Genomic DNA, 26,627 nt, shown 5'->3' on the forward strand with positions numbered 1-26,627 from the left:
AATACAATTTATTATAGTGTTTGCGAGGCGGGAGTGTGGCGGTTTAGGGGTTAATACATTTATTATAGTGGCGGCGATGTCCAGTCGGCAGATTAGGGGTTAATAAGTGTAGGTAGGTGGTGGCTACATTGGGGGTGGCAGATTAGGGGTTAATAAATATAATATAGGTGCCGGCGATGTTGGGGGCAGCAGATTAGGGGTTCATAGGCATAATGTAGGTGGCGGCGGTGTCCGGAGCGGCAGATTAGGGGTTAATAGTATAATGCAGGTGGCGACAATGTTGGGGGCGGCAGATTAGGGGTTAATAAGTGTAAGAATAGGGGTGTTTAGACTCGGGTTTCATGTTAGGGTGTTAGGTGTAGACTTAGAAAGTGTTTCCCTATAGGAAACAATGGGGCTGCGTTAGGAGCTGAACACTGCTTTTTTGCAGGTGTTTTTTTCAGCCAGCTCAGCCCCATTGTATCCTATGGGGAAATCGTGCACGAGCACGTTTTGCCAGCTTACTGCTACCGTAAGCAACGCTGGTATTACAGGTACAAGTGGAGCTTAATTTTGCTCAACACTCACTTTTCTGAGGCTAATGCAGCCATTCAGAAAACTTGTAATACCAGCGTTGTTTAAAGTAAACGCTGGAAAAAAAAGGCTCGTTAGCCCCGCAAGTTTTTACAGACAAAACTTGTAATCTAGCCGACTGTATTTAAATCTTGGGCTGAAAAAGCGCTAAGTTTAGTGAAGCTACTATTTGATGTAAATTATCAGGTGTGTTCAGCAGAGTCTCTTTTTAGCTTATACGATTTAACAAGGTCAAATTTGTTTGCGTATTTCCAGATACGACACTTTATATCTACGCAGAAATGGCATTTTCCCTTTACAGTTGCTTGGTCTGATGTTAGAGTCTTGATACAAAAATGTATTTCCGGTGATACTTCAATTTCTTTGATGTATGACATTATTTTGACAAAGCAAAGCCTATGTTATCTGGATGAGATCTGTAACTTTTGGGTTCCATTTATTCCTGATATAGATCATGAAAGGATTAAACACAGTTTTACTACTCTAAGTAAGTGCAAAGTTTCTATGAGCTGGAAAGAATCGCACATGAAGCGTATTAATAATTTTTATTTATATCCTCTTAAAATCTCTAAATTTTACCTATAAGGTCCAGTAGTTGCCCTCGTTGTACTGACGTCAAAGCGGATTTGTTTCATAGTTTTTGGTTCTGTCCTAAAATCAACCAATTATGGTTGAAAATTATATATTGGTTTAATTATCATTTTAAATTGACTGTCTCATTGACATTACAAGATATTTTTATGTTAATAGTTACTTTGAATGCTAGAGACACCTCATTTTAAAAAATTGGAAAGCTAGTAGGGCTCCTGGATTTGCATTGGTTATTAAAGAAATACAAGAACAAATTGTTTTTGAATCTTACCATTTACAGGACGATTCAGAAAAGAGAATTAAAAAATTTCTCCTGGGATAGTTACCTATTATTAAGACGTATTCTCTCGCTCTTCAAAAACAGATCCTTTTCCCGTTCCTGTCCTCTATCAGCTTCTCAGAATTAGTGATATTAGACATGTTTCCGGCTACTTGGATTTCCAATACTGGAGAGACATAACCAAGAGTTTTTTCTTGTGGAATAATGGGCTATGCCACGGGTTAAAACGACTCAGGGTGAGGTGGGCAGGGGAGGAGAGAGGGAGGGCTTTTTTTTCTGTTGTGGTTATATTGTTTATTAATTATCTGGTAAAATCAATAAAAAAAACTTGCATAAAAAAGAAGAGAGAGGAAAAAACAAGTATGATTATGGTTAGATGTATACTTCTTTACTCTATGGAATATACATATATTTATTTGTTTTTTCTCTCTCTAAAAAGGTTACTTACCTACAACTATTGTTGGGTTTTTTTGTTTTTTTTTATTGGGGTTTTTTTTTTTGTGAAATGTAAAAACACCGGCAAGATGATGTTATAATTTTATTGTGCATTGCCCCAAACATGTAAGAATATGTTTTCTTCTTTTTGTATAAAATGTTTATGGCCATGTATGGCAGAGATTCTGTATACGGAACATCCTGTCAGTGACAAATAAATATTTATAAAAAAAAAAAAAAAGAGATCACAATTAGGGACCTCTCAAATACAGGTAGTTGGAAGGTCTGTTTGACAGGAATTTAAATGTTTTACTTTATTTTTTTAAATGTGTTAAAATAATGCAAGCAATTATAAGAGAATACACTTGTAGTACCAAGTACTACAAGGGTATCCTCTTATAATTGCTTGTATTAGTTCAACACATTTACAGTATATTACAAATTTTTGTCACTTTGTTATTTTATTTGTGAATTTATTATTTTGTTACACTTTGTTAATATATTTAATTTGACTCTTGAAATAAGGGAAATTTTACTTTTCATACCTATTAAAGCACTCTACTGGCTTTTTTCAGAGTAACCCTGTTACATACCTGTATGTATAAAATTAGCCGACCTCAATTACATGCAGATATTTGTCGTTTGTTACCCCCCCCCCCCTTTGCATGTAAGTTATCTTTTCTGAGATGTTATGAGTTGAATAAAAGTGGCAGATTCAGACCTTCTCATTAGAAATGTAAATGCCAAGACTCTCAATGTACATTTCTTAGTGGCAGACTCAGACATTATCGTTACATAGTAACATAGTAGATGAGGTTGAAAAAAGACCGAAGTCCATCGAGTTCAACCTATACAAATCTATAATACTTCTGTTTCTAACCAGAAATGTATCCAAACCATTTTTCTAATGTATTGGCATTCACTACCTCCTTCCACAATTGTATTGCCCTTACAGTGAAAAAACATTTCCGTTGCAGGAGATTAAGAGGCCTATTTATCAAGCTGTCAACCGCAAATACGCTGAATTCCGCAGCTTAAATGTGGCGAGCTTGATTCGCCTTATTTATCAAAGCCTACAGAACGGCAAAAGTAGAATTTTGTGACCTAACATACAATCCGCTGGTCTCAGTCCGACACAGATCGATGCTTACGTCACTACAGATGTTCCGAATGCAAATTTGGCACTATCTGACTACTTTTGTAAATTAACAAAAATCTACCAGGTACGCTCGCCACTATTCCGGCCCACCATACCTGGTTTTCAATCCAGGGCGGCGGATGCCATAGAAATCAATGGGATTCTGAAAGCAGCGAAAGCTCATGTTCGCTGCTGCCCGATACCCCATTGATTCCTATGGGAGAATAAAAGTTACGTTTACACCTGACACCCTAACATGTACCCCGAATCTAAACACCCCTAATCTGCCGCCCCCTACACCGCCGCCACCTACATATTATTATTAACCCCTAATCTGCCACCCCGACACCACCGACACCTACATTATACTTATTAACCTCTAATCTGCCGTCCGCCACCGCCGCCACCCACATTATACTTATTAACCCCTAATCTGCTGCCCCGAAACCGCCGCCACCTACATTATACTTATTAACCCCTAATCTGCCGCTCCAGACACCGCCGACACCTACATAAAGTTATTAACCCCTATCCTGCTGCTCCCGGAGCCCACAGCAACTAAATAAAGTTATTAACCCCTAAACCTAACAACCCGGTAACTTTATATTAAATATTAACTCATCCCTATCTTATAATCAATTTAAACTTACTTTTAAAATTAAATTAAACTATATTAAACTAATAATTAACCTACCCTAACTATTATAATAAAATTACATTAAACTACATTAAATTAATAATTAATCTAACCTAACTTTTATACTAACATGACATTAAGCTACAAATTAAATTAACTATATTATATATACCTAACCCTACTCAAATAATTTAAATCTACACTAAAAAATTACTAAGTTACAAAAAACTAACAACTTAGTTACAAAAAATAACAAACACTAAGTTACACAAAAAAATAAACACTAAGTTACAAAAAATAAAAAATAAATTATCAAAGATTTAAACTAATTACACCTAATCTAAGGGCCCTATGAAAATAAAAAGCCCCCCAAAATAAAAAAAAAACCCTAACCTTCAATAAACTACAAATAGCCCTTAAAAGGGCCTTTTGCGGGGCATTGCCCCAAAGAACAACCCCCCCAACGGTAAAACCCACCACCCACACAACCAACCCCCCAAATAAAAACCTACCTAAAAAACTAAGCTCCTCATTGCCCTGAAAAGGGCATTTGGATGGGCATTGCCCTTAAAAGGGCATTTAGCTCTATTGCACCAAAACCCCAAAAAAGGGCATTTTGATGGGCATTGCCCTTAAAAGGGAATTTAGCTCTATTGCACCCAAACACCCAAACCCCTAATCTAAAAATAAAACCCACCCCATAAATCCTTAAAAAATCCTAACACTAACCCCTGAAGATCGACTTACAGTTTTGAAGATCCGACATCCATCCTCCAAGAAGCCCGCAGAAGTCTTCATCCAAGATGGCGTCCCTTAGATTCCGATTGGCTGATAGAATTCTATCAGCCAATCGGAATTAAGGTTAAAAAACATATTGGCTGCTGCAATCAGCCAATAGGATTGAGCTTTCATCCTATTGGCTGATCCAATCAGCCAATAGAATGCGAGTTCAATCCTATTGGCTGATTGGATCAGCCAATAGGATGAAAGCTAAATCCTATTGGCTGATTGCAACAGCCAATAGGATTTTTTCAATCTTAATTCCAATTGACTGATAGAATTCTATCAGCCAATCGGAATCTAAGGGACGCCATCTTGGATGACGTAATTTAAAAGAACATTCATTCCGAAGAAGACGTCTGGAAGATGGAGCCGCTCCACGCTGGATGAATGAAGATAGAAGATGCCGTCTGGGTGAAGACTTCTGCGGGCTTGGTTGAAGACTTTGGCCGCTTCGTTGAGGACTTCTGCCGTCTTCTTGGAGGATGGATGTCGGATCTTCAAAACTGTAACTCGATCTTCAGGGGTTAGTGTTAGGATTTTTTAAGGGTTTATTGGGTGGGTTTTATTTTTAGATTAGGGGTTTGGGTGCAATAGAGCTAAATGCCCTTTTAAGGGAAATGCCCATCCAAATGCCCTTTTCAGGGCAATGGGGAGCTTAGGTTTTTTAGTTAGGTTTTTATTTGGGGGGTTGGTTGTGTGGGTGGTGGGTTTTACTGTTGAGGGGGTTGTTTGTATTTGTTTTACAGGTAAAAGAGCTGATTTCTTTGGGGCAATGCCCCGCAAAAGGCCCTTTTAAGGGCTATTTGTAGTTTATTGTAGATTAGGTTTTTTTTTATTTGGGGGGGGGGGGCTTTTTTATTTTCATAGGGCCCTTAGATTAGGTGTAATTAGTTTAAATCTTTGATAATTTATTTTTTGTAACTTAGTGTTTATTTTTTTGTGTAACTTAGTGTTTGTTATTTTTTGCAACTTAGTTGTTAGTTTTTTGTAACTTAGTAATTTTTTATTGTAGATTTAAATTATTTGAGTAGGGTTAGGTTTCTAAATATATAATATAATTAATTTAATTTGTAGTTTGATGTAATTTTATTATAAAAGTTAGGTTAGATTAATTATTAATTTAATATTGTTTAATGTCATTTTATTATAATAGTTAGGGTAGGTTAATTTTTAATTAAATATAGTTTAATGAAATTTTAAAGGTAAGTTTAAATTTATTATAAGAAAGGGATGAGTTAATATTTAATATAAAGTTAGCGGGTTGTTAGGTTTAGGGGTTAATAGGTTAATTTAGTTTATGGCTATGTGGGCTGGCAGTTTAGGGGTTAATAACATAATGTAGGTGGCGGCGGTGTAGGGGGCAGCAGATTAGGGGTTAATAACATAATGTAGGTGGCGGCGGTGTAGGGGGTGGAAGATTAGGGGGTAATAACACAATGTAGGTGACGGTGGGCTCCGGGAGCGGCGGTTTAGGGGTTAATAACTTTATTTCGTTGCGGCGGGGTCCAGGAGTGGGGGGATAGGGGTAAAACAGTTTAGTATAGTGGCGGTGTTTAGTGACAGTATACAAATAAAGCATACAAATAAAGCTGGGAGAAAGCCAAATTGCAGCCAGATCGATGACTGGCAGATTAGGGGTTAATAAGTATAATGTAGGTGGCGGCGGTGTAGGGGGTGGCAGATTAGGGGGTAATAACATTATATAGGTGGCGGTGGGTTTAGGGGTTAATAACTTTATTTAGATGTGGCGGGGTCCGGGAGCGGCAGGATAGGGGTAAAACAGTTTAGTATAGTGGCGATGTTTAGTGACAATATACAAATAAAGCTGGGAAAAAGCTGAATAGCAGCGAAATCGATGACTGTCAGTTAACAACAGTCCGCTGCTCATCGCTCCGTACTTGGTGCGTGGCTTTTTGAAAGCTTTTTTGTTAACTATGGAGAACGTATTCAGGTCCGCGGCAGCGATGTTAGGCGATGTCAAGCGAGCGTATTGGTGCCGACGAATGCAGCACAGTTGACGGCTTGATAAGTAGGCCTCAATATCTCCTTTCCTTCAACCTTAAATTGTGATCTCTGGTCACAAACAATTTTCTTGGAATAAACAGAGCTTCTGCCATCTCTGTATAGGGGCCTTGAATATATTTATATAAAGTTATCATGTCACCTCTCAAGCGTCTTTTTTCTAGAGAAAACAGACCCAGTTTGGCTAACCTCTCCTCATAGCTTAAAGGGACAGTCTACCATATAATTGTTATTGTTTTAAAATATAGATAATCATTTATTACCTATTCCCCAGTTTTGCATAACCAACACAGATATATTAATATACGTTTTACCTCTGTGATTACCTTGTATCTAGGAACCTTCTTCCAGCCCCCTGATCACATGACTGTGACTGTTTATTATCTATTGTCTTAAATTTAGCATTGTATTGTGCTAGATCTTAAATAACCCCCTGTGCCTGAACACAGTGTTATCTATATGGCCCACGTGTACTTTCTGTCTCTGTGTGTTGAAAAGAGATTTAAAAAGCATGTGATAAGAGGCAGCCCTCAAAGGCTTAGAAATTAGCATATGAGCCTACCTATGTTTAGTTTAAACTAAGAAAACCAAGAGAAAAAAGCAAATTTGATGATAAAAGTAAATTATAACGTTGATTCAAATTTAAAGTCCTATCTGAATAATGAAAGTTTAATTTATACTAGACTGTCCCTTTGTGACCCTTCTTTAAACTTTTTCTAGGTCTGCAATGTCTTTTTTTGAGATTGATCCCCAGAACTGCACTCCATACTCAAGGTGAGGTCTTACCAGGGATTTATATAGTGACAGAATTATGCTTTCCTCCCTTGAATCAATGCCTCTTTTAATATATTTTAATATATGTCAGTATCATATTAGCCTTAGAAGCTGCTGCCCTGCATTGTGCACCCATCTTTAGCTTGTTATCTATTACTACTCCCAAATCCCTTTCCTTCACTGTTTGGCTAAGTTTTGTCTTGTCCCATTTAAATAATACATTGCCTGCTTATTTTTTTGCAGATCCCCTTGTAACACACTTTCATCCTGCTTTGACCTAATGACCTTACATAACTTTGTATCATCTGCATAAAATAGAGATGATGCTATTTAATTCTTGCTCCAAGTCATTAATAAAAATATTAAAAAGAACAGGGCCCAGTACTAATTCCTGGGGGACTCCACTGATAACCTCTGTCCAATCTGAGTATGATCCATTTACTACTACTCATTGCAACCTACCTTTTATCCAGTTTGTTATCCACAATCTAACATTTTCAGCTATTCCCAGTCATCATGTGGCACTGTATCAAAAGCCTTTGCAAAATCTTAAGTATATCACATCAATTGATTCCCCTTTATCTATATTTTTAATTACTTTCTCTTAGAATCTAATTAGATTAGTTTGAAATAAAACGATGCTGATTTGAACTAATATGCTCATCATCATCTTCCCTACAATTGATGTCAGACTAATTGGTATATAGCTTCCTGGAGCAGCCATGTCTCCCTTTTTGAAGAGTGGCACCATATCAGCTTACGCCAATCCTGGGGTACTATGCATGAGGATAATGAAAAATTAAGAGTGGAGGTTTGTCTATAAGAGTGCTAAATTCCCGTAAAACCCTTGGGTGTATTCCATCTGGGCCTGGAGTTTTATTTACCTTAATATTTTCCAGTTTTTTCCTGATATCCTCTAGACCAGTATTTCCCAAAACCCAGTCCTCTGGACCCTTAACAGGTCACATATTCATTATATCTTAACTAGATCAGTTCACCTATGCTCTAGTTTAGATATAATAAATATGTAGCCTGTTATGGGCCCTGAGGACTGGAGTTGGGAAACACTGCTCTAGACTTAACTCAGTTAATAGTAAGGGCTGGCATGTTCTAGTTTGCTCCAAAGTATCCTCCATTGGTTCCTCTCTTGTGTATACTGAAGAAAAGAATTGGTGTAGTGTGCTTTCCTCCAAACTTTCTAATGTGATATTTCTTAAATCCTCCCTTCCTTGAGCTATTCTAGGTGTGACATATTCACAGATCTTCCTGTTCTATTGTGTTCAAATTGACCCCCCCCCCCCTTTACCTAGTTTAAAAAATTATCTAAGCGTGCTACCATCTTCTCCCCCAACACACCTGCACCAATGTCATTCAGGTGCAATCCATCCTTACTGTACAAATTGTACTCAAGTGAAAAGTCAGCCCAGTGCTGTAAAAAGTCAAACACTTCATATTTACACCATGTTTTTAACCATGAATTAACTGACCTTAGCTCCTTCTACCTTACTGAGTTAGCACATAGCACTGGTAATATCTCTGAAAATATTACCTTGGAGGCCTTTGCTTTAAGCTTGCTTCCTAAATCCCTGAAGTCATTTTTTAGGACACTCCATCTCCAGATGAATTCTTCATTAGTACCATTAAGTATTATGACTGCAGGATCAGACCCACATCCCTCTAACAATCTATCAATATGCTCCACAATATGCCTAACACGAGCCCCTGTAAGACAGCAAACTGTTCTATTTAAAGGGGTCTGGATGACAAATTACCCTATCAACCTTTCTAATAATAGAGTCTCCTACCACCAACACATGCCTCATGCCCTGACTTGTATGCCCCTTTTCCATGACTAAAGGACTGATAACTATTATATGCCCAGCTACCATGACTGAAGGACTGCCTACCATAGTATGCTCCTCTTCCATGACTAAAGGAATGTTCGCTATCCTAGGCAAAACAGCCCTCACTGACACTGTTACCCCTGAACTGATATCCCCAACATCTTCACTCAATCTGGCAAATCTGTTGGGTTGCACCAGCTCAGAACTGGCCTGTCTCTTCTGCTTACCTTTACATCACCCTCTAACTGTGACCCAGCTACATTCTGGAGTCTCCTCATCTGAATCCTCCCCATTGCCACTGCTAGAACCATTAACAACCAGCTCAGTTATATCAATTTCCCTTTCAAGTGTCTATTCGTTCCTCCAGAACTCCAATACAAGTTTCTATAGCGACAATATGCTCACACATGCCACAGACATATAAACCCTGAAGTGGCTGTTCCAGTGATGCAAACATATGGCAAGCTGTACACTGAATAATATTCTCACACATTATGAATAAAAAGTTTAACTTAAAAATATAAAATAATTATATTTCTCCTTGGTTACTCCAAACCCTTGTTTGCTCAAACTCCCTTATTTAGCTAATTCCTTTACTTTAACAGAGAATCAATGAAGCAAACCCTCTCAGAGCAAAGCTCCCAGAGTTACTGATCTAAATTTATAGTCTATGCCCACACAGGTGAAACTAATTCTTCCCTTAATTACACACACAGGAATGGGGGGAAAATGTGTATGTCAAGACCTTCAATGTAAATTTCTGATGTGGCAGGCACTATATAAAATACTCTCAGGAATCCATGTCCGCTTCTTTCAGCATTTATTTAAATCAATATTAAACACATATTAAATATTAAAAAGAACACTTTTTCTGGTTACTCAGTCCATTAACGTTTGTATAGAACTCCTCCCACTTTGGAGTCGTTTAACACAAGAGCTGTAATCCTAGAGCTAGATATAGCTCTGAAGAGTGTGAGTACCTGTATCTATATATAGTGCTGTAATCCTAGAGCTTTACGTAGGTCTTAAGAGTGTGAGTACCTGTATCTATATAAAGTGCTGTAATACTAGAACTAGACGTAGCTCTGAAGAGTGTGAGTTCCTGTATCTATATATAGTGCTGTAATCCTAGAACTAGACGTAGCTCTGAAGAGTGTGAGTACCTGTATCTATATATAGTGCTGTAATCCTAGAGCTTTACGTAGGTCTTAAGAGTGTGAGTACCTGTATCTATATAAAGTGCTGTAATACTAGAACTAGACGTAGCTCTGAAGAGTGTGAGTTCCTGTATCTATATATAGTGCTGTAATCCTATAACTAGACGTAGCTCTGAAGAGTGTGAGTACCTGTATCTATATATAGTGCTGTAATCCTATAACTAGACGTAGCTCTGAAGAGTGTGAGTGCCTGTATCTATATATAGTGCTGTAATCCTAGAGCTTTACGTAGGTCTGAAGAGTGTGACTACCTGTATCTATATAAAGTGCTGTAATCATAGAACTAGACATAGCTCTGAAGAGTGTGAGTACCTGTATCTATATATAGTGCTGTAATCCTAGAGCTTTACGTAGGTCTGAAGAGTGTGAGTACCTGTATCTATATAAAGTGCAGTAATCCTAGAACTAGATGTAGCTCTGAAGAGTGTGAGTACCTGTATCTATATATAGTGCTGTAAACCTAGAGCTAGACATAGCTCTGCAGAGTGTGAGTACCTGTATCTATATATAGTGCTGTAATACTAGAGCTAGACGTAGTGCGGAAGAGGGTGAGTACTTGTATCTATATATAGTGCTGTAATACTAGAGCTAGACCTAGTGCGGAAGAGTGTGAGTACCTGTATCTATATATAGTGCTGTAATACTAGAGCTAGACGTAGCTTGGAAGAGTGTGAGTACCTGTATATATATATAGTGCTGTAATACTAGAGCTAGGCGTAGTGTGGAAGAGTGTGAGTACCTGTATCTATATATAGTGCTGTAATACTAGAGCTAGATATAGTGCGGAAGAGTGTGAGTACCTGTATCTATATATAGTGCTGTAATACTAGAGCTAGACGTAGTGCAGAAGAGTGTGAGTACCTGTATCTATATATAGTACTGCAATACTAGAGCTAGACATAGCATTGAAGAGTGTCAGTACCTGTATCTATATATAGTGCTGTAATACTAGAGCTAGGCATAGGTCTGAAGAGTGTGAGTTCCTGTATCTATATATAGTGCTGTAATACTAGAGCTAGACGTAGTGCGGAAGAGTGTGAGTACCTGTATCTATATACAAAGCTGTAATACTAGAGCTAGACGTAGTGCGGAAGAGTGTGAGTACCTGTATCTATATATAGTGCTGTAATACTAGAGCTAGGGGTAGTGCGGAAGAGTGTGAGTACCTGTATCTATATATAGTGCTGTAATACTAGAGCTAGACGTAGTGCGGAAGAGTGTGAGTACCTGTATCTATATATAGTGCTGTAATACTAGAGCTAGACGTAGCTTGGAAGAGTGTGAGTACCTGTATCTATATATAGTGCTGTAATACTAGAGCTAGGCGTAGTGTGGAAGAGTGTGAGTACCTGTATCTATATATAGTGCTGTAATACTAGAGCTAGGGGTAGTACAGAAGAGTGTGAGTACCTGTATCTATATATAGTGCTGTAATACTAGAGCTAGACGTAGTGCAGAAGAGTGTGAGTACCTGTATCTATATATAGTACTGTAATACTAGAGCTAGACATAGCACTGAAGAGTGTCAGTACCTGTATCTATATATAGTGCTGTAATACTAGAGCTAGGCGTTGGTCTGAAGAGTGTGAGTTCCTGTATCTATATATAGTGCTGTAATACTAGAGCTAGACGTAGTGCGGAAGAGTGTGAGTACCTGTATCTATATACAAAGCTGTAATACTAGAGCTAGACCTAGTGCGGAAGAGTGTGAGTACCTGTATCTATATATAGTGTTGTAATACTAGAGCTAGACGTAGTGCGGAAGAGTGTGAGTACCTGTATCTTTATATAGTGCTGTAATACTAGAGCTAGGGGTAGTGCGGAAGAGTGTGAGTACCTGTATCTATATATAGTGCTGTAATACTAGAGCTAGACGTAGTGCGGAACAGTGTGAGTACCTGTATCTATATATAGTGCTGTAAGACTAGAGCTAGACGTAGTGCGGAAGAGTGTGAGTACCTGTATCTATATATAGTACTGTAATACTAGAGCTAGATGTAGCTCTAAAGATTGTGGGTACCTGTATCTATATATAGTGATGTAATACTAGAGCTAGACGTAGCACTGAAGAGTGTGAGTACCTGTATCTATATATAGTGCTGTAATACTAGAGCTAGACGTAGCACTGAAGAGTTTGAGTACCTGTATCTATATATAGTGCTGTAATACTAGAGCTAGAAGTAGTGCGGAAGAGTGTGAGTACCTGTATCTATATATAGTGCTGTAATACTAGAGCTAGACGTAGGACTGAAGAGTGTGAGTACCTGTATCTATATATAGTGCTGTAATACTAGAGCTAGACGTAGTACTGAAGAGTGTGAGTACCTGTATCTATATATAGTGCTGTAATCCTAGAGCTAGACGTAGCTCTGAAGAGTGTGAGCACCTGTATCTATATATAGTGCTGTAATACTAGAGCTAGATGTAGCACTGAAGAGTGTGAGTACCAGTATCTATATATAGTGCTGTAATACTAGAGCTAGTTGTAGTGCGGAAGAGTTTGAGTACCTGTATCTATATATAGTGCTGCAATACTAGAGCTAGACGTAGCTCTGAAGAGTGTGAGTACCTGTATCTATATATAGTGCTGTAATCCTAGAGCTAGATGTAGATCTAAAGAGTTTGGATACCTGTATCTATATATAGTGCTGTAATACTAGAGCTAGACATAGTACTGAAGAGTGTGAGTACCTGTATCTATATATAGTGCTGTAATCCTAGAGCTAGACGTAGCTCTGAAGAGTGTGAGCACCTGTATCTATATATAGTGCTGTAATACTAGAGCTAGATGTAGCACTGAAGAGTGTGAGTACCTGTATCTATATATAGTGCTGTAATACTAGAGCTAGTTGTAGTGCGGAAGAGTTTGAGTACCTGTATCTATATATAGTGCTGCAATACTAGAGCTAGACGTAGCTCTGAAGAGTGTGAGTACCTGTATCTATATATAGTGCTGTAAAACTAGAGGTAGACGTAGTGCGGAAAAGAGTGTGAGTACCTGTATCTATATATAGTACTGTAATCCTAGAGCTAGACGTAGTACTGAAGAGTGTGAGTACCTGTATCTATATATAGTGCTGTAATACTAGAGCTAGACGTAGTGTGGAAGAGTGTGAGTACCTGTATCTATATATAGTGCTGTAATACTAGAGCTAGACGTAGTACTGAATAGTGTGAGTACCTGTATCTATATATAGTGCTGTAATACTAGAGCTAGCTGTAGCACTGAAGAGTGTGAGTACCTGTATCTATATATAGTGCTGTAAAACTAGAGGTAGACGTAGTGCGGAAGAGTGTGAGTACCTGTATCTATATATAGTACTATAATCCTAGAGCTAGACGTAGTACTGAAGAGTGTGAGTACCTGTATCTATATATAGTGCTGTAATACTAGAGCTAGACGTAGTGTGGAAGAGTGTGAGTACCTGTATCTATATATAGTGCTGTAATACTAGAGCTAGACGTAGTACTGAATAATGTGAGTACCTGTATCTATATATAGCGCTGTAATACTAGAGCTAGCTGTAGCACTGAAGAGTGTGAGTACCTGTATCTATATATAGTGCTGTAATACTAGAGCTAGACGTAGCACTGAAGAGTGTGAGTACCTGTATCTATATATAGTGCTGTAATACTAGAGCTAGACGTAGCACTGAAGAGTGTGAGTACCTGTATCTATATATAGTGCTGTAATACTAGAGCTAGACGTAGCTCTGAACTTCTGAAGAGTGTGAGTACCTGTATCTATATATAGTGCTGTAATACTAGAGCTAGACGTAGCACTGAAGAGTGTGAGTACCTGTATCTATATATAGTGCTGTAATACTAGAGCTAGACGTAGCTCTGAACTTCTGAAGAGTGTGAGTACCTGTATCTATATATAGTGCTGTAATACTAGAGCTAGACGTAGCACTGAAGAGTGTGAGTACCTGAATCTATATATAGTGCTGTAATACTAGAGCTAGATGTAGCACTGAAGAGTGTGAGTACCTGTATCTATATATAGTGCTGTAATACTAGAGCTAGATGTAGCACTGAAGAGTGTGAGTACCTGTATCTATATATAGTGCTATAATACTAGAGCTAGACGTAGCACTGAAGAGTGTGAGTACCTGTATCTATATATAGTGCTGTAATACTAGAGCTAGACATAGTACTGAAGAGTGTGAGTACCTGTATCTATATATAATGCTGTAATACTAGAGCTAGACGTAGTATTGAAGAGTGTGAGTACCTATATCTATATATAGTGATGTAATACTAGAGCTAGACCTAGTGCGGAAGAGTGTGGGTACCTGTATCTATATATAGTGCTGTAATACTAGAGCTAGACGTAGCTCTGAACTTCTGAAGAGTGTGAGTACCTGTATCTATATATAGTGATGTAATACTAGAGCTAGACCTAGTGCGGAAGAGTGTGGGTACCTGTATCTATATATAGTGCTGTAATACTAGAGCTAGCTGTAGCACTGAAGAGTGTGAGTACCTGTATCTATATATAGTGCTGTAATACTAGAGCTAGCTGTAGCACTGAAGAGTGTCAGTACCTGTATCTATATATAGTGCTGTAATACTAGAGCTAGCTGTAGCACTGAAGAGTGTGAGTACCTGTATCTATATATAGTGCTGTAATACTAGAGCTAGCTGTAGCACTGAAGAGTGTGAGTACCTGTATCTATATATAGTGCTGTAATACTAGAGCTAGCTGTAGCACTGAAGAGTGTGAGTACCTGTATCTATATATAGTGCTGTAATACTAGAGCTAGCTGTAGCACTGAAGAGTGTGAGTACCTGTATCTATATATAGTGCTGAAATACTAGAGCTAGCTGTAGCACTGTAGAGTGTGAGTACCTGTATCTATATATAGTGCTGTAATACTAGAGCTAGACGTAGCACTGAAGAGTGTGAGTACCTGTATCTATATATAGTGCTGTAATACTAGAGCTAGATGTAGCACTGAAGAATGTGAGTACCTGTATCTATATATAGTGCTGTAATACTAGAGCTAGATGTAGCACTGAAGAGTGTGAGTACCTGTATCTATATATAGTGCTGTAATACTAGAGCTAGCTGTAGCACTGAAGAGTGTGAGTACCTGTATCTATATATAGTGCTGTAATACTAGAGCTAGCTGTAGCACTGAAAAGTGTGAGTACCTGTATCTATATATAGTGCTGTAATACTAGAGCTAGCTGTAGCACTGAAGAGTGTGAGTACCTGTATCTATATATAGTGCTGTAATACTAGAGCTAGCTGTAGCACTGAAGAGTGTGAGTACCTGTATCTATATATAGTGCTGTAATACTAGAGCTAGCTGTAGCACTGAAGAGTGTGAGTACCTGTATCTATATATAGTGCTGTAATACTAGAGCTAGACGTAGCACTGAAGAGTGTGAGTACCTGTATCTATATATAGTGCTGTAATACTAGAGCTAGACGTAGCACTGAAGAGTGTGAGTACCTGAATCTATATATAGTGCTGTAATACTAGAGCTAGCTGTAGCACTGAAGAGTGTGAGTACCTGTATCTATATATAGTGCTGTAATACTAGAGCTAGCTGTAGCACTGAAGAGTGTGAGTACCTGTATCTATATATAGTGCTGTAATACTAGAGCTAGCTGTAGCACTGAAGAGTGTGAGTACCTGTATCTATATATAGTGCTGTAATACTAGAGCTAGCTGTAGCACTGAAGAGTGTGAGTACCTGTATCTATATATAGTGCTGTAATACTAGAGCTAGCTGTAGCACTGAAGAGTATGAGTACCTGTATCTATATATAGTGCTGTAATACTAGAGCTAGCTGTAGCACTGAAGAGTGTGAGTACCTGTATCTATATATAGTGCTGTAATACTAGAGCTAGCTGTAGCACTGAAGAGTGTGAGTACCTGTATCTATATATAGTGCTATAATACTAGAGCTAGACGTAGCACTGAAGAGTGTGAGTACCTGTATCTATATATAGTGCTGTAATACTAGAGCTAGACGTAGTACTGAAGAGTGTGAGTACCTGTATCTATATATAATGCTGTAATACTAGAGCTAGACGTAGTACTGAAGAGTGTGAGTACCTATATCTATATATAGTGATGTAATACTAGAGCTAGACCTAGTGCGGAAGAGTGTGGGTACCTGTATCTATATATAGTGCTGTAATACTAGAGCTAGACGTAGCTCTGAACTTCTGAAGAGTGTGAGTACCTGTATCTATATATAGTGATGTAATACTAGAGCTAGACCTAGTGCGGAAGAGTGTGGGTACCTGTATCTATATATAGTGCTGTAATACTAGAGCTAGCTGTAGCACTGAAGAGTGTGAGTACCTGTATCTATATATAGTGCTGTAATACTAGAGCTAGCTGTAGCACTGAAGAGTGTCAGTACCTGTATCTATATATAGTGCTGTAATACTAGAGCTAGCTGTAGCACTGAAGAGTGTGAGTACCTGTATCTATATATAGTGCTGTAATACTAGAGCTAGCTGTAGCACTGAAGAGTGTGAGTACCTGTATCTATATATAGTGCTGTAATACTAGAGCTAGCTGTAGCACTGAAGAGTGTGAGTACCTGTATCTATATATAGTGCTGTAATACTAGAGCTAGCTGTAGCACTGAAGAGTGTGAGTACCTGTATCTATATATAGTGCTGAAATACTAGAGCTAGCTGTAGCACTGTAGAGTGTGAGTACCTGTATCTATATATAGTGCTGTAATACTAGAGCTAGACGTAGCACTGAAGAGTGTGAGTACCTGTATCTATATATAGTGCTGTAATACTAGAGCTAGATGTAGCACTGAAAAATGTGAGTACCTGTATATATATCTAGTGCTGTAATACTAGAGCTAGATGTAGCACTGAAGAGTGTGAGTACCTGTATCTATATATAGTGCTGTAATACTAGAGCTAGCTGTAGCACTGAAGAGTGTGAGTACCTGTATCTATGTATAGTGCTGTAATACTAGAGCTAGCTGTAGCACTGAAGAGTGTGAGTACCTGTATCTATATATAGTGCTGTAATACTAGAGCTAGCTGTAGCACTGAAGAGTGTGAGTACCTGTATCTATATATAGTGCTGTAATACTAGAGCTAGCTGTAGCACTGAAGAGTGTGAGTACCTGTATCTATATATAGTGCTGTAATACTAGAGCTAGCTGTAGCACTGAAGAGTGTGAGTACCTGTATCTATATATAGTGCTGTAATACTAGAGCTAGACGTAGCACTGAAGAGTGTGAGTACCTGTATCTATATATAGTGCTGTAATACTAGAGCTAGACGTAGCACTGAAGAGTGTGAGTACCTGAATCTATATATAGTGCTGTAATACTAGAGCTAGATGTAGCACTGAAGAGTGTGAGTACCTGTATCTATATATAGTGCTGTAATACTAGAGCTAGCTGTAGCACTGAAGAGTGTGAGTACCTGTATCTATATATAGTGCTGTAATACTAGAGCTAGCTGTAGCACTGAAGAGTGTGAGTACCTGTATCTATATATAGTGCTGTAATACTAGAGCTAGCTGTAGCACTGAAGAGTGTGAGTACCTGTATCTATATATAGTGCTGTAATACTAGAGCTAGCTGTAGCACTGAAGAGTATGAGTACCTGTATCTATATATAGTGCTGTAATACTAGAGCTAGCTGTAGCACTGAAGAGTGTGAGTACCTGTATCTATATATAGTGCTGTAATACTAGAGCTAGCTGTAGCACTGAAGAGTGTGAGTACCTGTATCTATATATAGTGCTGTAATACTAGAGCTAGCTGTAGCACTGAAGAGTGTGAGTACCTGTATCTATATATAGTGCTGTAATACTAGAGCTAGCTGTAGCACTGAAGAGTGTGAGTACCTGTATCTATATATAGTGCTGTAATACTAGAGCTAGCTGTAGCACTGAAGAGTGTGAGTACCTGTATCTATATATAGTGCTGTAATACTAGAGCTAGCTGTAGCACTGAAGAGTGTGAGTACCTGTATCTATATATAGTGCTGTAATACTAGAGCTAGGAGTTCTTCTGAAGAGTGTGAGTTCCTGTATCTATATATAGTGCTGTAATACTAGAGCTAGCTGTAGCACTGAGAGTGTGAGTACCTGTATCTAATATAGTGCTGTATACTAGAGCTAGCGTAGCACTGAAGAGTGTGAGTACCTGTATCTATATATAGTGCCTGTATATACTGAGCTAGCTGTAGCACTGAAGAGTGTGAGTACCTGTATCTATATATTGTGCTGTAATACTAGAGCTAGCTGTAGCACTGAAGAGTGTGAGTACCTGTATCTATATATAGTGCTGTAATACTAGAGCTAGCTGTAGCACTGAAGAGTGTGAGTACCTGAATCTATATATAGTGCTGTAATACTAGAGCTAGCTGTAGCACTGAAGAGTGTGAGTACCTGTATCTATATATAGTGCTGTAATACTAGAGCTAGCTGTAGCACTGAAGAGTGTGAGTACCTGTATCTATATATAGTGCTGTAATACTAGAGCTAGCTGTAGCACTGAAGAGTGTGAGTACCTGTATCTATATATAGTGCTGTAATACTAGAGCTAGCTGTAGCACTGAAGAGTGTGAGTACCTGTATCTATATATAGTGCTGTAATACTAGAGCTAGCTGTAGCACTGAAGAGTGTGAGTACCTGTATCTATATATAGTGCTGTAATACTAGAGCTAGCTGTAGCACTGAAGAGTGTGAGTACCTGTATCTATATATAGTGCTGTAATACTAGAGCTAGCTGTAGCACTGAAGAGTGTGAGTACCTGTATCTATATATAGTGCTGTAATACTAGAGCTAGACGTAGCACTGAAGAGTGTGAGTACCTGTATCTATATATAGTGCTGTAATACTAGAGCTAGACGTAGTACTGAAGAGTGTGAGTACCTGTATCTATATATAGTGCTGTAATACTAGAGCTAGACGTAGCACTGAAGAGTGTGAGTACCTGTATCTATATATAGTGATGTAATACTAGAGCTAGACCTAGTGCGGAAGAGTGTGAGTACCTGTATCTATATATAGTGCTGTAATACTAGAGCTAGACGTAGCTCTGAACTTCTGAAGAGTGTGAGTACCTGTATCTATATATAGTGATGTAATACTAGAGCTAGACCTAGTGCGGAAGAGTGTGGGTACCTGTATCTATATATAGTGCTGTAATACTAGAGCTAGCTGTAGCACTGAAGAGTGTGAGTACCTGTATCTATATATAGTGCTGTAATACTAGAGCTAGCTGTAGCACTGAAGAGTGTCAGTACCTGTATCTATATATAGTGCTGTAATACTAGAGCTAGCTGTAGCACTGAAGAGTGTGAGTACCTGTATCTATATATAGTGCTGTAATACTAGAGCTAGCTGTAGCACTGAAGAGTGTGAGTACCTGTATCTATATATAGTGCTGTAATACTAGAGCTAGCTGTAGCACTGAAGAGTGTGAGTACCTGTATCTATATATAGTGCTGTAATACTAGAGCTAGCTGTAGCACTGAAGAGTGTGAGTACCTGTATCTATATATAGTGCTGAAATACTAGAGCTAGCTGTAGCACTGTAGAGTGTGAGTACCTGTATCTATATATAGTGCTGTAATACTAGAGCTAGACGTAGCACTGAAGAGTGTGAGTACCTGTATCTATATATAGTGCTGTAATACTAGAGCTAGATGTAGCACTGAAAAATGTGAGTACCTGTATATATATCTAGTGCTGTAATACTAGAGCTAGATGTAGCACTGAAGAGTGTGAGTACCTGTATCTATATATAGTGCTGTAATACTAGAGCTAGCTGTAGCACTGAAGAGTGTGAGTACCTGTATCTATGTATAGTGCTGTAATACTAGAGCTAGCTGTAGCACTGAAGAGTGTGAGTACCTGTATCTATATATAGTGCTGTAATACTAGAGCTAGCTGTAGCACTGAAGAGTGTGAGTACCTGTATCTATATATAGTGCTGTAATACTAGAGCTAGCTGTAGCACTGAAGAGTGTGAGTACCTGTATCTATATATAGTGCTGTAATACTAGAGCTAGCTGTAGCACTGAAGAGTGTGAGTACCTGTATCTATATATAGTGCTGTAATACTAGAGCTAGACGTAGCACTGAAGAGTGTGAGTACCTGTATCTATATATAGTGCTGTAATACTAGAGCTAGACGTAGCACTGAAGAGTGTGAGTACCTGAATCTATATATAGTGCTGTAATACTAGAGCTAGCTGTAGCACTGAAGAGTGTGAGTACCTGTATCTATATATAGTGCTGTAATACTAGAGCTAGCTGTAGCACTGAAGAGTGTGAGTACCTGTATCTATATATAGTGCTGTAATACTAGAGCTAGCTGTAGCACTGGAGAGTGTGAGTACCTGTATCTATATATAGTGCTGTAATACTAGAGCTAGCTGTAGCACTGAAGAGTGTGAGTACCTGTATCTATATATAGTGCTGTAATACTAGAGCTAGCTGTAGCACTGAAGAGTATGAGTACCTGTATCTATATATAGTGCTGTAATACTAGAGCTAGCTGTAGCACTGAAGAGTGTGAGTACCTGTATCTATATATAGTGCTGTAATACTAGAGCTAGCTGTAGCACTGAAGAGTGTGAGTACCTGTATCTATATATAGTGCTGTAATACTAGAGCTAGCTGTAGCACTGAAGAGTGTGAGTACCTGTATCTATATATAATGCTGTAATACTAGAGCTAGCTGTAGCACTGAAGAGTGTGAGTACCTGTATCTATATATATAGTGCTGTAATACTAGAGCTAGCTGTAGCACTGAAGAGTGTGAGTACCTGTATCTATATATAATGCTGTAATACTAGAGCTAGCTGTAGCACTGAAGAGTGTGAGTACCTGTATCTATATATAGTGCTGTAATACTAGAGCTAGCTGTAGCACTGAAGAGTGTGAGTACCTGTATCTATATATAGTGCTGTAATACTAGAGCTAGCTGTAGCACTGAAGAGTGTGAGTACCTGTATCTATATATAGTGCTGTAATACTAGAGCTAGACGTAGCACTGAAGAGTGTGAGTACCTGTATCTATATATAGTGCTGTAATACTAGAGCTAGCTGTAGCACTGAAGAGTGTGAGTACCTGTATCTATATATAGTGCTGTAATACTAGAGCTAGCTGTAGCACTGAAGAGTGTGAGTACCTGTATCTATATATAGTGCTGTAATACTAGAGCTAGCTGTAGCACTGAAGAGTGTGAGTACCTGTATCTATATATAGTGCTGTAATACTAGAGCTAGCTGTAGCACTGAAGAGTGTGAGTACCTGTATCTATATATAGTGCTGTAATACTAGAGCTAGATGTAGCACTGAAGAGTGTGAGTACCTGTATCTATATATAGTGCTGTAATACTAGAGCTAGCTGTAGCACTGAAGAGTGTGAGTACCTGTATCTATATATAGTGCTGTAATACTAGAGCTAGCTGTAGCACTGAAGAGTGTGAGTACCTGTATCTATATATAGTGCTGTAATACTAGAGCTAGCTGTAGCACTGAAGAGTGTGAGTACCTGTATCTATATATAGTGCTGTAATACTAGAGCTAGCTGTAGCACTGAAGAGTGTGAGTACCTGTATCTATATATAGTGCTGTAATACTAGAGCTAGATGTAGCACTGAAGAGTGTGAGTACCTGTATCTATATATAGTGCTGTAATACTAGAGCTAGCTGTAGCACTGGAGAGTGTGAGTACCTGTATCTATATATAGTGCTGTAATACTAGAGCTAGACGTAGTATGGAAGAGTGTGAGTACCTGTATATATATATAGTGCTGTAATACTAGAGCTAGCTATAGCACTGAAGAGTGTGAGTACCTGTATCTATATATAGTGGTGTAATACTAGAGCTAGCTGTAGCACTGAAGAGTGTGAGTACCTGTATCTATATATAGTGCTGTAATACTAGAGCTAGCTGTAGCACTGAAGAGTGTGAGTACCTGTATCTATATATAGTGCTGTAATACTAGAGCTAGCTGTAGCACTGAAGAGTATGAGTACCTGTATCTATATATAATGCTGTAATACTAGAGCTAGCTGTAGCACTGAAGAGTGTGAGTACCTGTATCTATATATAGTGCTGTAATACTAGAGCTAGCTGTAGCACTGAAGAGTGTGAGTACCTGTATCTATATATAATGCTGTAATACTAGAGCTAGCTGTAGCACTGAAGAGTGTGAGTACCTGTATCTATATATAGTGCTGTAATACTAGAGCTAGCTGTAGCACTGAAGAGTGTGAGTACCTGTATCTATATATAGTGCTGTAATACTAGAGCTAGCTGTAGCACTGAAGAGTGTGAGTACCTGTATCTATATATAGTGCTGTAATACTAGAGCTAGCTGTAGCACTGAAGAGTGTGAGTACCTGTATCTATATATAGTGCTGTAATACTAGAGCTAGCTGTAGCACTGAAGAGTGTGAGTACCTGTATCTATATATAGTGCTGTAATACTAGAGCTAGCTGTAGCACTGAAGAGTGTGAGTACCTGTATCTATATATAGTGCTGTAATACTAGAGCTAGCTGTAGCACTGAAGAGTGTGAGTACCTGTATCTATATATAGTGCTGTAATACTAGAGCTAGCTGTAGCACTGAAGAGTGTGAGTACCTGTATCTATATATAGTGCTGTAATACTAGAGCTAGATGTAGCACTGAAGAGTGTGAGTACCTGTATCTATATATAGTGCTGTAATACTAGAGCTAGCTGTAGCACTGAAGAGTGTGAGTACCTGTATCTATATATAGTGCTGTAATACTAGAGCTAGCTGTAGCACTGAAGAGTGTGAGTACCTGTATCTATATATAGTGCTGTAATCGTAGAGCTTTACGTAGGTCTGAAGAGTGTGAGTACCTGTATCTATATAAAGTGCAGTAATCCTAGAACTAGATGTAGCTCTGAAGAGTGTGAGTACCTGTATCTATATATAGTGCTGTAAACCTAGAGCTAGACATAGCTCTGCAGAGTGTGAGTACCTGTATCTATATATAGTGCTGTAATACTAGAGCTAGACGTAGTGCGGAAGAGGGTGAGTACTTGTATCTATATATAGTGCTGTAATACTAGAGCTAGACCTAGTGCGGAAGAGTGTGAGTACCTGTATCTATATATAGTGCTGTAATACTAGAGCTAGACGTAGCTTGGAAGAGTGTGAGTACCTGTATATATATATAGTGCTGTAATACTAGAGCTAGGCGTAGTGTGGAAGAGTGTGAGTACCTGTATCTATATATAGTGCTGTAATACTAGAGCTAGATATAGTGCGGAAGAGTGTGAGTACCTGTATCTATATATAGTGCTGTAATACTAGAGCTAGACGTAGTGCAGAAAAGTGTGAGTACCTGTATCTATATATAGTACTGCAATACTAGAGCTAGACATAGCATTGAAGAGTGTCAGTACCTGTATCTATATATAGTGCTGTAATACTAGAGCTAGGCATAGGTCTGAAGAGTGTGAGTTCCTGTATCTATATATAGTGCTGTAATACTAGAGCTAGACGTAGTGCGGAAGAGTGTGAGTACCTGTATCTATATACAAAGCTGTAATACTAGAGCTAGACGTAGTGCGGAAGAGTGTGAGTACCTGTATCTATATATAGTGCTGTAATACTAGAGCTAGGGGTAGTGCGGAAGAGTGTGAGTACCTGTATCTATATATAGTGCTGTAATACTAGAGCTAGACGTAGTGCGGAAGAGTGTGAGTACCTGTATCTATATATAGTGCTGTAATACTAGAGCTAGACGTAGCTTGGAAGAGTGTGAGTACCTGTATCTATATATAGTGCTGTAATACTAGAGCTAAGCGTAGTGTGGAAGAGTGTGAGTACCTGTATCTATATATAGTGCTGTAATACTAGAGCTAGGGGTAGTACAGAAGAGTGTGAGTACTTGTATCTATATATAGTGCTGTAATACTAGAGCTAGACGTAGTGCAGAAGAGTGTGAGTACCTGTATCTATATATAGTACTGTAATACTAGAGCTAGACATAGCACTGAAGAGTGTCAGTACCTGTATCTATATATAGTGCTGTAATACTAGAGCTAGGCGTTGGTCTGAAGAGTGTGAGTTCCTGTATCTATATATAGTGCTGTAATACTAGAGCTAGACGTAGTGCGGAAGAGGGTGAGTACTTGTATCTATATATAGTGCTGTAATACTAGAGCTAGACCTAGTGCGGAAGAGTGTGAGTACCTGTATCTATATATAGTGCTGTAATACTAGAGCTAGACGTAGCTTGGAAGAGTGTGAGTACCTGTATATATATATAGTGCTGTAATACTAGAGCTAGGCGTAGTGTGGAAGAGTGTGAGTACCTGTATCTATATATAGTGCTGTAATACTAGAGCTAGATATAGTGCGGAAGAGTGTGAGTACCTGTATCTATATATAGTGCTGTAATACTAGAGCTAGACGTAGTGCAGAAAAGTGTGAGTACCTGTATCTATATATAGTACTGCAATACTAGAGCTAGACATAGCATTGAAGAGTGTCAGTACCTGTATCTATATATAGTGCTGTAATACTAGAGCTAGGCATAGGTCTGAAGAGTGTGAGTTCCTGTATCTATATATAGTGCTGTAATACTAGAGCTAGACGTAGTGCGGAAGAGTGTGAGTACCTGTATCTATATACAAAGCTGTAATACTAGAGCTAGACGTAGTGCGGAAGAGTGTGAGTACCTGTATCTATATATAGTGCTGTAATACTAGAGCTAGGGGTAGTGCGGAAGAGTGTGAGTACCTGTATCTATATATAGTGCTGTAATACTAGAGCTAGACGTAGTGCGGAAGAGTGTGAGTACCTGTATCTATATATAGTGCTGTAATACTAGAGCTAGACGTAGCTTGGAAGAGTGTGAGTACCTGTATCTATATATAGTGCTGTAATACTAGAGCTAGGCGTAGTGTGGAAGAGTGTGAGTACCTGTATCTATATATAGTGCTGTAATACTAGAGCTAGGGGTAGTACAGAAGAGTGTGAGTACTTGTATCTGTATATAGTGCTGTAATACTAGAGCTAGACGTAGTGCAGAAGAGTGTGAGTACCTGTATCTATATATAGTACTGTAATACTAGAGCTAGACATAGCACTGAAGAGTGTCAGTACCTGTATCTATATATAGTGCTGTAATACTAGAGCTAGGCGTTGGTCTGAAGAGTGTGAGTTCCTGTATCTATATATAGTGCTGTAATACTAGAGCTAGACGTAGTGCGGAAGAGTGTGAGTACCTGTATCTATATACAAAGCTGTAATACTAGAGCTAGACCTAGTGTGGAAGAGTGTGAGTACCTGTATCTATATATAGTGTTGTAATACTAGAGCTAGACGTAGTGCGGAAGAGTGTGAGTACCTGTATCTTTATATAGTGCTGTAATACTAGAGCTAGGGGTAGTGCGGAAGAGTGTGAGTACCTGTATCTATATATAGTGCTGTAATACTAGAGCTAGACGTAGTGCGGAACAGTGTGAGTACCTGTATCTATATATAGTGCTGTAAGACTAGAGCTAGACGTAGTGCGGAAGAGTGTGAGTACCTGTATCTATATATAGTACTGTAATACTAGAGCTAGATGTAGCTCTAAAGATTGTGGGTACCTGTATCTATATATAGTGATGTAATACTAGAGCTAGACGTAGCACTGAAGAGTGTGAGTACCTGTATCTATATATAGTGCTGTAATACTAGAGCTAGACGTAGCACTGAAGAGTTTGAGTACCTGTATCTATATATAGTGCTGTAATACTAGAGCTAGAAGTAGTGCGGAAGAGTGTGAGTACCTGTATCTATATATAGTGCTGTAATACTAGAGCTAGACGTAGGACTGAAGAGTGTGAGTACCTGTATCTATATATAGTGCTGTAATACTAGAGCTAGACGTAGTACTGAAGAGTGTGAGTACCTGTATCTATATATAGTGCTGTAATCCTAGAGCTAGACGTAGCTCTGAAGAGTGTGAGCACCTGTATCTATATATAGTGCTGTAATACTAGAGCTAGATGTAGCACTGAAGAGTGTGAGTACCAGTATCTATATATAGTGCTGTAATACTAGAGCTAGTTGTAGTGCGGAAGAGTTTGAGTACCTGTATCTATATATAGTGCTGCAATACTAGAGCTAGACGTAGCTCTGAAGAGTGTGAGTACCTGTATCTATATATAGTGCTGTAATCCTAGAGCTAGATGTAGATCTAAAGAGTTTGGATACCTGTATCTATATATAGTGCTGTAATACTAGAGCTAGACATAGTACTGAAGAGTGTGAGTACCTGTATCTATATATAGTGCTGTAATCCTAGAGCTAGACGTAGCTCTGAAGAGTGTGAGC

General features: G+C 38.6%; 1 protein-coding gene across 2 annotated transcripts in view; it reads right to left on the bottom strand.

The window, feature by feature from the left end:
* LOC128662737 (hyaluronidase-1-like) overlaps window positions 1–26,627 on the bottom strand; it is a 115,941-nt gene that overhangs the window by 51,860 nt on the left and 37,454 nt on the right. The window contains exon 1 of one of the 2 annotated variants that reach the window (XM_053716656.1): window positions 1,491–1,612. The exons of the other annotated variant lie outside the window; for it this stretch is intronic. The gene's annotated coding sequence lies outside the window, so the exon portion shown is untranslated. Of the gene's footprint in view, window positions 1–1,490; window positions 1,613–26,627 lie in introns of those variants that run through there. 2 annotated transcript variants of the gene reach the window in all.

Source organism: Bombina bombina, chromosome 6 (genome assembly GCF_027579735.1).
Source record: "Bombina bombina isolate aBomBom1 chromosome 6, aBomBom1.pri, whole genome shotgun sequence".
Lineage (NCBI taxonomy): Eukaryota > Metazoa > Chordata > Amphibia > Anura > Bombinatoridae > Bombina > Bombina bombina.